General features: G+C 30.6%; 1 protein-coding gene across 1 annotated transcript in view; it reads right to left on the bottom strand.

Moving 5' to 3' along the window:
• Positions 1-12,618, bottom strand: part of LOC107441087 (gonadotropin-releasing hormone receptor) — a 143,064-nt gene that overhangs the window by 45,239 nt on the left and 85,207 nt on the right. The window lies entirely within an intron of this gene.

Below are 12,618 nucleotides of genomic sequence, written 5' to 3'. Positions count from 1 at the left end.
TTATAAGTAATAGTCCCTAATGTCCCCTAAAATTAATTTTTTTTAAATATTAAGACATTAATTTTGCTACCGTCTGAAAAGAAGATTTCTGAAACTACGGAAATTCCGTAGCAGTTAGAGGGTATGGCTATTATATCAAAATATATAAATCTGATTAATGCAATTCAGGCTCGCAGCAGAAACTATTCAACCTCTTCAAGACGGGCGAGTCATATATCTTAGTCCTAGTGTTTTAATTTTATTGGGCACCTGGGTCGCGAAGCGACCCCTATCCCATTCATCTAGAATTTTTACGCTGCTTTGGTTGACCATTGAGGTAAGCAGGAAGTGGAGTTGCTTTTGTGAATGTTTCAAGCACTTGCTTGAATAACTAAAAAGGAATCAAAAAATTAAATGAGCAGCTTGCTCTATAGTTGTGTTTGTTTGATTTTGGAGTTGTTCATAATTGTATCAGCATGAGGGAACGTTATTTTCAGAAAGGTTGATGAAATTATTTGTTTCGATAGTTATGCTATGAGGCGTCGGAGGTGAAATGTGCAGCTATCGGTCTGTAGTTTTTATCTTTGATATAATTTTCAAATTTAAAGATTTCATTAAAATTTGCTGTTTTACATTCTATGGCTTTATCGAAAAAATCTGCGTTTAGCTTGTATATATGCTGTGATAGAGTTGGTATTTTGAGGTCTGTATGTATATTGGTATTCCGGATGAACCATCTTGCACAGGTTATTTTTCTAAGGATCTTGTTTTGGCATTGGTTTAATTTCTTCAGTTGATGTTGAGGCATCGTTGTCCAGGCAGGTGAGGCATAGGTAAGTATTGGTGTATATAGTAGCTTCTTCAGTTTAAGTGACATATTCTGATTATTTATTAATGGTTGTATGGCTGTTATTGCTGCATTTGCTTTGTCTACTGTGCTTTTGATATGATCATTCCAGGTGAGTTTGCTATTGATTATAAGGCCAAGATAATTTGCTTTTTTAACTATTGGTATTGGTATGTTGAACATTTTTGGTTGAAGTTGTGGAAGTATTTTAATTCTTTCTTTTTGCATAATTAATATTTGTGATATTCCAGCGTTTACTGCAGTTTTCCATTTTAAGCACCAGTCTTCTATTTCATATATATGGTCCTGTAGTTTTTGAAAGCATGATTTGGGTTTCTAGATTTAATAATAATACCGGTGTCATCTGCGCAATAGGCTGTTATGCTGTAATAATCGGCTTTGTTTATAGGAAAATCATAAGTGTAAAATATGCAGGGGTGAAAGCGAGACGGAAAAGAGTAAAGGCTGGTAGTAAAACCTTTCCAGTTATAGCTAGTTTTGGGGAGGAGCTTACTTATTCTTTTTATAAATTTTTCAACAATATCTACTTTATCTTGGAAAAGAAGCAGTTTTATATATATGCCAGAATTATAAAAGAAATCTTGATAGTTACAGATATTTCATTTTTTTCGAAAAAAATGCTGGAATGAAATGTTTTACGTACCAGGTTTTTCTCTTTTCCGTCTTGCTATATAAGGGCTTTCACCCATGATAATATGTATAAAATCGGTCCCAGAATGCTGCCCTGAGGTACTCCGGCTGTGATGTTACTCTTTGCAGATTTTTTGTTTTTGATGGTGACTTGAAATGTTCTATTAGAAAGATAACAAGATAGGAGTTTGATTATGCCGGTTGGAAAATTTAGCTGTATGAGTTTATATATTGTGCCAGTGTGCCATACTTTATCAAATGCCTTGGATATGTCGATCATCAAGAAGGCTATTGGCGAGTCATATACGGATTCGCGGGGTGTTGATAATCAGAGTAAATCACTTACAATCAATTAAAAATCACTTGGTTACACTTTTAACACACTAGGATTAGATGAGTTAGATTTAAAGTGAAACCAAAAATAAATCTGTCAAATTATCTATGTCCAAATATAAGCTACTGCTTTTTATATTTTATTATCCTGATTCTGATTCCATACGAATACACTTATGACTCGCCCGTCCCGGAAAGGTTGAGATAGACACGTACCGTTAAATTTCTTATCAAATTGGATGAAAATTGTTAAAATTAACTTGATAAATCAAATCAAAAAGTATAAAAATGTTATTCTAAGGAGAAATATAAAAATTATATTCAAATGCGTATCTATGCAGATAGGCGTTCCATACTTCAGTTTGTACTTTTAGGAAATTCTTTTCAAAAGAAAATGCCGTTGATTTTAAGTAAAATTCAAAAAGTCGATGTTTTGAATATTTCACGGTTGAATAAATATGAAAAAAGGGGATAGATAACAAGGAAAAAATGGAGCATGCAAAACAAAACTAACTGAAGTTAAAAAGCACTTGGCAACGTTTCGATAAATTGCACAATTTATATTGTTTTTTAATGTACACGCTTACGAATTGCTTGAATTCTTTATTGCATTTTCAAGTTTCATAAAATAAAGCAGATAAAGTTTTTTTTTAAATATTTATTTAATTATGAAAGTATGATTTGTAGTTTTCCATTTTCTTAAAAAAATGAAGTATACACTTTAAGAACCTCGTTTACTTAATATTTACATTTCAATACAATTTATTTATTTAAAAAATATTTCTATTAACTTTTATATTAAGCAAAAAGATATTTTAATTTTTAAGTAAAAGGTAAATATACATCAATATAACTAGATTATGAAAAATAAGGGCTGGGTTGGCAGGACGTTGGGCTCGTGTTCGTGAGAATATTAGTTCGAATCTCGCTGGTCGAAGATTGTTCTCAAGTTCAGGTCAAAATTACAATCTGTGTATGAATAAGTGGAATATGCTTGGGTCCTCTCTGTAACACGGGTTGTGACGTGTGTGTGGTTGAAGTCGTATTATTTGCCATAGATGGCGCCACTTGAAAAGCAAGAAACGCACTCTCTGCCTAAAAAATTCGCTTGACTTTAAGCACGCTTGCTGGTACTGGCAAGTGGCATAAATAACAACAACACAACAGCATAAAAAATAAAGTTTGATATAAGAATAAAATGATTAAGTTACTGTTTATGAATTATTTAATAAAAAGCCATAAACGCAGTAGGGAGACCAAGGCACGAAAGAGACTATTTCAAGCTGAATTATAAGGGTGACTACGATAGAGCATGGACTATCGTTCTAGGGAGGGGTTATAGTACAGCGTGTACTTATAGTACAGGGGTCGTAGACGGTGAATCTCAAACGAAAATCTCTCTTAGTGGTTCTGTTAATTGGGTACCAGCGCTTCAAGAAGGCGAAGATCCCAATTATCCCCAATACATGTGATTTATGACGCAGGCTCCAGCTGATTGTTTATAAGCAAAATGACTTGTTAAAGTTGAGTTAAGCTCAAGTCTCCACATAAGTTAGAATGTTAATTAACGTGAAATCAATTAAATACAGGACTTTATCACACATCGAATTTATTGAAATATTTTTTCTCGTCTATGTCTTTTACTTAATTTAGATTTATTATTTGTTTGTGTATTTTATTGTAACCGAGATATATTTTTGTTTTGTGTATCTGGCAACTTCGATGCACTATTAGTTTATTCATGTTCTACATGGCTTTCTACCTGGCTTTGTGTTAGGTGAGAAATATATAGTAAAAGAATGTAAATTTTACGTGAAAGAATATAGAATGTGTCACATAAGAGAACTTATTATGAACAGGCTTAGCTTACTCGAAATAGAATGGAAAGAATAGTTGCTAACGTAAACAAATGCAACTTTTCAACAACCAACCAGAATTGCGATGCCCTTACTACGTCACTTGCATGTAACCCCTTGTCACCACTGAACATTTGTAAGTATTTCCAGATTGTGACGACTCTACCAGAATTTCAGCAAAACAGAGACTCAAACTATTTGAAGCTGTTGCGAATTTTTTTTTTCCAGTGGTAGTGAACTAAGGTAGAATTTTTTGAAACGAATGGATTTTTTAAACTATTATAACTTAATTGAAGCCCTTGTCGAAATAACATTATATGTTTAAATTACTATAGTGAACTAAAGTAGAATTTTTTTTAAACGAAAAGATTTTTTAAAACAATTATAATTTAATTAAAGCATTCGCCGAAATAACCTTAGATCTCTATCTGTTTAAATTTTTCTTATTAAACCAAAAATACATTACCCTTGATGTTCTTGAAAATTTTTTTTTCTTCTGAAATTATGGATAAATTGCAAATTGAGTACTCTAGCAACGTATGAAAATCATGCATTTAAACAAATGTTTATTTTACTTATTTGCTTTAGTTATTGTTAAAAAAGTGATTGGCAAGATTTCATAAAAGTTGAAGCAAACATGTCATTATAGCAACAATTTCAATTAAAAAAAATTACGACGAATGATTACAGTGTTGATTGCATATATACTGAATCATTTATGTTTGTGGTAATGACGAATGGCTAATTTCTCTTAAAAGCAGAACTGAAACGAAGTAGTTTTGATATCACTTTTTAAACTCTTGTATGTATCTCAGGAATTTCAAAAACGTATTTTAACGAGACCTGCTTGCTGTGTGCTAATTCTGACAACAAAAATCATTGACAAAATTTCTTCGCAGGAAATATTTTTTAAAATGGGTTTTCGAATGTTTGTACCAAAACTTTACCACCAAGATATTAAATTTCCGGGTGTGCTGGTTAAATGTTTCAGACTACGTTTTATGTTTTTTTTTCTAACCGTCGTTGAACAGCCGACCCAATTTTTGAGTTTATGACTACTAATGTTCAACTCCGCAGCCTTGTAAGTTTGAGCCCATTCCAGAATACAAGGAATTTCCTGGATCAAGTATTAGTTAAAATTTGCCTTCGTGGAGGACTTTTTGATGGAACTAACCCTCATTTGCGTTACATGGAGAGGAAGACCGCGAGAACCTATCACGGTTAGCCTGAAGGCAAAGGGATTCTAACCCATAATCCGTCTACCATTGAGGATATTTTAGTCAGCACTGCAAGCCGGATGCGAAATTCGTATCGACCAGCCATCGTGGGGATTCGCACTCGGTTTACCTCATTGGAACTCGAACGCTCTATTCCCTGAGCCATAGCGGCTCTTTTTCATGCTTGAGAAGAATTCCCTCCCAAATTTGGGAGAAGTGTGCAAAAATAAGTTCTCCACTGCTTTTAAAAGTAGCAGCAATAGCAGGCCTGCCAACTTCGATGCTTTTCCGCAAGATATCCTGTAGAATAGTATACACTTAAAAACCAAAACTTTCAGAAATTTTGGAAATTTTCCCACTATTTTAAAAACCTCACCCCGTAAAAAGCTAGATCAAAGTGACTTTGTATATGAACTTTAATATGATTTATAAGTAGTGGTGTGGAAAATAAGTTTAAATGCATAAAAAATAATACATTAAAACATAAACTTAGCTTCCACTAGAATAAATTTTCATAAAATGTGTAGAAAGCTGGCAGCCCTGTAATAGAAAGACAAATCTAAAATTTTATATAGATTTGTTATTACCACTACTTGTTATTTTTCAAAGAAAAATGCTTCTGTATAATATTCACGGAGAAAATTTATAAAAAAAAATGCTATCAGATAACTTAACTTTACTACCACTATAAAAATGTCTTAAAACCCCGTGGGAACTCTGAAAAAGTTTTTTCCCTTTTTTATTGTAGGGTTTCCACAACCTGAAAAAAATATAAATGCGTTTTAGCAAGATTACTGAAAAATCAGGCCTGCCAACTGCAACATTTAAGAAATAGTATTTTATAGAGTGGTGGACACTTAAAAATCGAAGCTTTCAAAATTTTTGATAATTTTGCCAACATTTTAAAAGCCTTACCACGAAAGAACTAGAACGAAGTGACGTTGCATAATTATCTGTAGTGGTGTGGAAAAAAAGTTTAAATGGATAAAAAGTAATACACTTAAACCTAACCATTATCTACCACTAGAATGAATTTTTACAAAAACAGTAGAAAGTTGTCAGCCTTGAAAAATGCGTTAATTTCGTTTTCAATTGAGAATTGCGATCTTTTTGCAGCTATATTTACTTTAAATTAAAATTTTATTGGTAGCTTAATATATCTAGATTTATCTGACTTTTGCTACCACTTTAAAAAAAATCTTCCAGACTGTTATAGATTTTTAATATTAACTTTTCTAAGAACTAATTTTTCTACATGTCAAGAAAAAAACTGGTATAGAAATTATTTAATTCTACCTTGTTTCAGAGAAGAGTAAAACTATCCACAATTATTTTTTTTTTACAGTAGGCATTACTATTTCATACCCGAAGAAAAGTAAATAAAGATTCCAAAAACCAACTTTTAACGAAATAGTTATATAAATAGTTTTCCCCCTATCTCTTTCAGGCCTGTATCATGTCGAGGTTAGATAAAAACTCATGGGTTGAGGGATTAGCTCAGAATTTGATTTAACTTAAGTAAAAAACATGTCTCTGAAAATAGATTAAAAAAAAAAACAGAATGGGAAAAAAACTTTAAAAAAAAAAGGAATAAAAGTTGAAAATGCAATCTTTAAAGCTTGTTTCTAAATACCACATTCTTCCATAAGCTCCCTTAACCGCATCTTAAGAATACTAAATGAAACGTCTACGCGTTTTATTCCAAAGTGGGTGATTTGGTATTCACTGTATACTATTTATCACTTAATTTGGCTTTTAAAATGACGAAGAAGGTGTTTTAATCCGATTACTTTCAAGGAGTTTTTACTGAATTGAAAATGGCGACTTATGAGAGAAAATATCTGTTTTTTATGCAAAGTAAAATGTCGTAAAAAAACCAATCACGTATTCGAAATATCTGATTCAGATATCGTCAGAAACGTGAGGGGACATTTGTTTCCTCGAAGATATCGATAATAGCGCAGGAAAGAGGAAGTTGCGACATAAATAGATAAAAGTAATTCAGGTTTTTCACTCAGAAAGCAAAGTGTATTACTTTTTTGAGAATTGAAAAGAGAAATATTGAAAATTTCGACACAAAGTAATGTAACAATAATGTAACATTGCGTTATTTAGTAAAAGTTTTTTTTGAAAAAGCAATATTGAAAAAAGCAATATTTAAAGGCTCGGCACAAAGTAAAAATGAAAAATGGTGTCATTAAGCAGAAGTTTTTTGAAAAAGCAATGTTGAAAAGAGCAATATTTAAAAGCTCGGCGCAAAGTAAAATTGATGAAACATTAGCAGGCGTTTTTTTGAAAAAGCAATATTGAAAATCTCGCACTAAGTATAATTAATAAAAAATGGTGTCATTTAGTAGAAGTCTTTTGAAAAAGCAATATTGAAAAAAGCAATATTTAAAAGGTCAGCACAAAGTAAAATTAATGAAAAATCATTTAGTAGAAGTTTTTGAAAGTCAGTGTTGATAATACACGGTGATTATAATTGCAAGACCAAAAAATAGCACTTGGCTCTGTTGTTTTGCATTGGTTGAAGTGAAGCTGAAAGTTATAATTTAAAAATAACTTAGAACTTTATTAGTTTAAAGTTTTTACAAAGACCAAAATCATTCAAAAAACGAACCATGCGGGTGTAATTTCTTACAACAAAGGTATTCCTTACGTTTAAAAACTATTGTCATTCAGTTTTCAAAAATTGTTGCAGCTGAACCATTAATGTAATGTTTATGATTATTATTTGACTATGATTTAATAAGACACTGGAATTTTTATGAAAGGTTAATTAAAAAAAATAATAGTAATTTTGTTCCAAAGTTTTGCATCTGTTGCGAAAGCAATGCTAAAAGTTGTAATTTAATTAAATTAGTAAATTAGTAATAATAATTTAGCTTAAAATTAGTTTGAAATTTTTACAAAGACCAAACCAAGCTCATTCTATTTCAAGATTCACATAATTATGTTAACTTTCAGAAAAATATGATAAGTGTGTTAAAATTTTTTATTTCGTCTGGTTTGCTTTTAAGTTACATCAAATTTTAACATTTAATAAAAAAATAATTGATTTTATAAATAAAACTGTAGATTGTGCAAAAAAATATAAAAATCAATCTAATTATTAAAAATTTTTTTTATCAGCATAAGAAAAATTTTTTTTCTTTCATTACTTCAGCATGCAAAATATGCTTTTTTTTCTACTAAAATTTTTTTTGAGCTGAAATATTCTAAATAATGTTTGCTTATTTTAACGCGAAATCTTTTTTCTTTTTATCATCGGCATTAAAAAAAAAACACAAATTTTTTTTTAAAAAAAAAGTAGCGATTCTTACAAATGAGTTTAGACAATGCATGTGAAAAACGTAACATAACAACTGAGAAAGATTGTTAACTTACTTCTTTCAATTTATTTTAGGTGAGGCATATGAAAAGAAAATGCACTTTATTCTTAAGAAGGGAAAGTAAAAACTTTCAGACTCGATTCTAAATTGCGCATCACTAAGGAAAATCAAGCTGCTTTTTAAAAAAATGAAACCCATTAAAGTAAGAATGTATCCAAATCGCTAGCAAATAACTTTAAAAAGAGCGAGAAATAATCAACCGTTGCTTAGTTTTTCGTCAATTAAATTTTTAAAGCTAGGTTTTCTATTATTAAAGCATAAAGTTTTTAAAAGCAGTTGGCATTTATTGTTATTGATATTTCGCAATCATTATATAAACGAGTATTTTATGTATAATAGATATCATGCATCTGTTGCAACAAACAGTTATTTTATTAATAACGGATATCGTACATATAATAGATACTTCATATCTGCTACATAAACAAATACTTAATGCGTTGCATATTAAAATATCTGTTACATAACTGGTATTTAATCCAGTACAAATATCTGGTACGAAATTGAGTCTATTTTGAAATAAACATATTATTTTCAAGAGTCTGTACTACATGGGTAACAGTTGTATTGCCAAACTATTCTTTATATAACATTTATTTTGTTCAACGCATCTTTTGTTAAGTACTTTAAGTATATCTGAATAAAAACAGACGAAATGTTACAAGTTAACAATAATTTGCTTCTTGCTAACTGTAAAAAAAGGACATTAAGTAAGAATTAACTTACATTCTGTCTGACAAGCACAAAAGAGAGTTTCGGATTTTAATATAAATATCACTTAAACAATTAGCATGCTCTGGTACTGAAAGTATCATTGCTTCAGTCAAATATTGCTGAAAAATATCTTAATTTTCCCAACATTTCGTATTATCGCTAATAATAGCTTGTTGTTGTTGTTGTTGTCATTAAGGCATAGGGTGAGGGTGTTATTGTTTTCCAGTGGCGCCCTCTATGGCCAAGAATATTACTTCTGCCACACCCATACGTCGAACCCGTTTGTGGGGCGGACCCATTCAAACATCCATTTGTCCACATACCAGAACCGGAGAACGATCAATTTCCAATTCAGTACTCCTAGAGGTATTGATTTGTTCGGACTTTGTAACCCGACAGATTTAACGTACACTAGTCCCCATTTACTACACGGGGTGTCTTCGGCCGGCTGGATTCGAACTCCTGTTCTCACGAAAGCGAGTCCAGCGCCGTCCCAACCTGGCAATCCCGGCCCCACACAATCGCTAAAATTATTATTATGCATTGTTAATCGAAGAAAAGGTGAAATTCATTTATGATTATTGGTGGCTTCAAATTAGACAAATAATTTAGTCTTACTAAATAACTAAGATACTCATTATCTTTAAAATAAAGTGCAAGTAATTTCATTTTTTAAATTCTGTAAACATAAGATTTATGCAGGAATATGTTTCAGTTAACTAAGTTGGCATCAATTATTCAAGAGTTCTTCCATTCAAAATTGTTTTATACCTTCTCCATGCAATTGTCTTGATTTTTATTTTCTTTATCGACAATGATTCTTGATGTCAGGAATTGGAAATTAAAGAAAACTCATCTGAGAATTTCTTAGTTAGAAAACTGCATTTGCGTAAAATCAATCTCTGTCGTCTAGCTGCCAAATTGAAAACATTTATTTCGCGTTTTTTTAAGCACTTCATTGACATCACTTCATTTTTATTTTTATTTTGAATCCTGCATAAGACATCGTGCAACTTACAGTCACGTAAGTAAGATTTTTCCGAATTAAGTCTTCCTGTTTTAAATGTATTTTGAATTATATAGTATTCTGAATTTTATATTTTTTTAAATGTAAATTAAAATAATTTTTTTTATATAAATCAATCTTTTTAATTTATATTCAGCTTTAAAATATTATTTATTTATATATTTAATTTAGTTTCAGTGAAAAATGAATTTTTATTTTCATAATAATACATTTTACTACAATATCAACCATCTAATGAATTAAATCAATTAGCCTCATAATTAGTAATTATTATTACAGAAGCGCAAAATAATTGAAAAAAAAAACCGTGCTGGAGAAGCCGTTTATTACGAAAGTATGCTAATTGTTTCGGTAGGGCGCTGGGCCCATGCACGAGGGTTCGTTGGTTCGAACTCCGCCGGCCGAAGTAAAGTGATTGATGCACGTTAAATCTGTCGAGTAGCAAAAGTCCTCCATGTTCCCATAACAAATCAGAACCTCTGGGGGTACTGGATTGGAGATCGATCGTTCTCTGATGCAGGTCAAAATTACGATCTGTGGATGATTGAATCAATGTGTGAATTTGTCCGCCCTATAAAACGGGTTGTGACGTGCGTGTGGCTGAATTCGAATTCTTGGCCATAGGATGGCGCCACTGAAAAACAAGAAATGCACACTCTGCCTTAAATTTTCTCGGATTCACCGAGCAGACTTGACCGTGTGGCAAGTGACATTAGAAACAACAACAACAACACGACTACACATGTTTAACTCCGTAGCCTTGTGGTTTTAACCCAATCCAAAAGACAAAGGAACTTAAGGGAACAAGGATCAGACGTTGAGAGAAATTTTGCCTTCGTGGAGGACTTTTTGATGGAACTAATCCGCATTTGCGTTACATGAAGAGGAAAGCTACAAATATCTCCCACGATTTTTCTGACGGCAGGGGTATTCTAACCCAAGATCAGTTTACCACTGAGGATATTTGGTTGCTCTAGGGTAGATTTCTTCAACCTCGAAACAATAATAAGTGTGAATAAAGCTACTTCATGTACCTTGATTATAGACCAAGGGAGATTGATTTTTTAAGGTTGTTTCTGCAGTTAACTTCAAATAAACCTCAAATTAACCTTAGCTTCTCAAATGAACCTCAAAAAAAATTTAAATGTTTGTAAGATGTAAGCCTCGTTCTTAGAATGCTACCTAGTTCTCTCTGAGTAAAATTTCCTTGCTTCTACATCCTTGCTGCTTAAATTTTTAATTATTTTTATTTTCAATGAACATTAACTATGAACAAGAATAAGAAGAAAACGTGAATTGAAGAAACAACCAAAGAAATTTTTTTTATTTAATGTTATATTTTATTTTCAACCAAACGTTATGCAATACATTTAAACAGAGATGGCAAAGTTCTCCTAATGGCTTCAAGCATTAATTTCTGTATTATTCTATTTCAATAATTACCCTATCCATAGAAATTCAACTTATAGTCCTTTTATTCAATCAACGGAATTCATTGAATCTTCAACTTCATGGATCTAAAGTTATTCAAAATTTATATTTTTATTTATGAGTTATTCGATAACGTTTACTTAGCGATTCATTCATAAATAAATAGATAAAAATACATTTTCAAACCATACAGAGAATAAAAAAATAACTGAATCATTAATAATATTTCAGTTATTAAGTTTTTAGAAGATTTTAAGAAGAAGTAATTTTCTGAAAATTGACTTATATTTTACAATTTATGGCTAAATTTTTTTATATCTTATATTATTTTTACAGAATTTATTTCTCTCTTCCTGCCAGAAATAGGTTATTGTGTTATCGCTTATGAGAGATTCATCTGTCTTCCTCTGAAGATGAGGCTGTCAATTTTTTTCCCCTCCTAACATAAAACGATGAGTTTAAAAATATTTTTTCGTATAAATTTTTAATTCAGGAGATAATGTGACATATTTAATTACTTAAAGAGAAAGTTCATTTGGAATTATTTTTAAGTTTTTCGTGCATTTAAGAATATATTTTAATATTTTTGAATTCTTTTTTGTATTGTTTGTCTTTTTTTCGTATTTTTTAAAATGTGTATTTTACTGTATATGTAGAATATATAGTAAAAATGTATTTTACTATATATGTATTTACTGTACTTCACTATTGTTTTAAATCCCAAATTTTAAGAGTAAAAGGCAATTTAAATTTGCTTTTAACTTTTTGTGAAAAATTTTAATAACCTGAATTTTAAAAGTGTTTTTAATGTAGTCAAATTTTAAGAACGCAAAACATTTTGAAGCAGAATTTTTAATAAGCATGTTTTTCATACTTTTTTCATTTTCTTGTATCAATTTAGGTCAAAATAAATGAAAAATATTATATTTAGCATTTTAATTATTTATGGTTCTGGAATGCATCATGAAGTACCGGTGTTTTTTTTTGCGGTAAATGTAAAATGTTCTAAAAACGGCTCACTTCCAAGCAATAATTATTCAAATTTGTTCATGTTCACAATTATTCAGTTGTAAGAGACAGAATTATTTATAATTGAATTATTTTTAAATTTAAAAAAACCAATAGTATATGAGTTTTTTAATGAATGAAGCCGAAATTTGTTTTTTACTTT

This window comes from Parasteatoda tepidariorum, chromosome 5 (genome assembly GCF_043381705.1).
Source record: "Parasteatoda tepidariorum isolate YZ-2023 chromosome 5, CAS_Ptep_4.0, whole genome shotgun sequence".
Classification (NCBI taxonomy): domain Eukaryota; kingdom Metazoa; phylum Arthropoda; class Arachnida; order Araneae; family Theridiidae; genus Parasteatoda; species Parasteatoda tepidariorum.
This window is presented reverse-complemented; position numbering and strand designations above follow the sequence as displayed.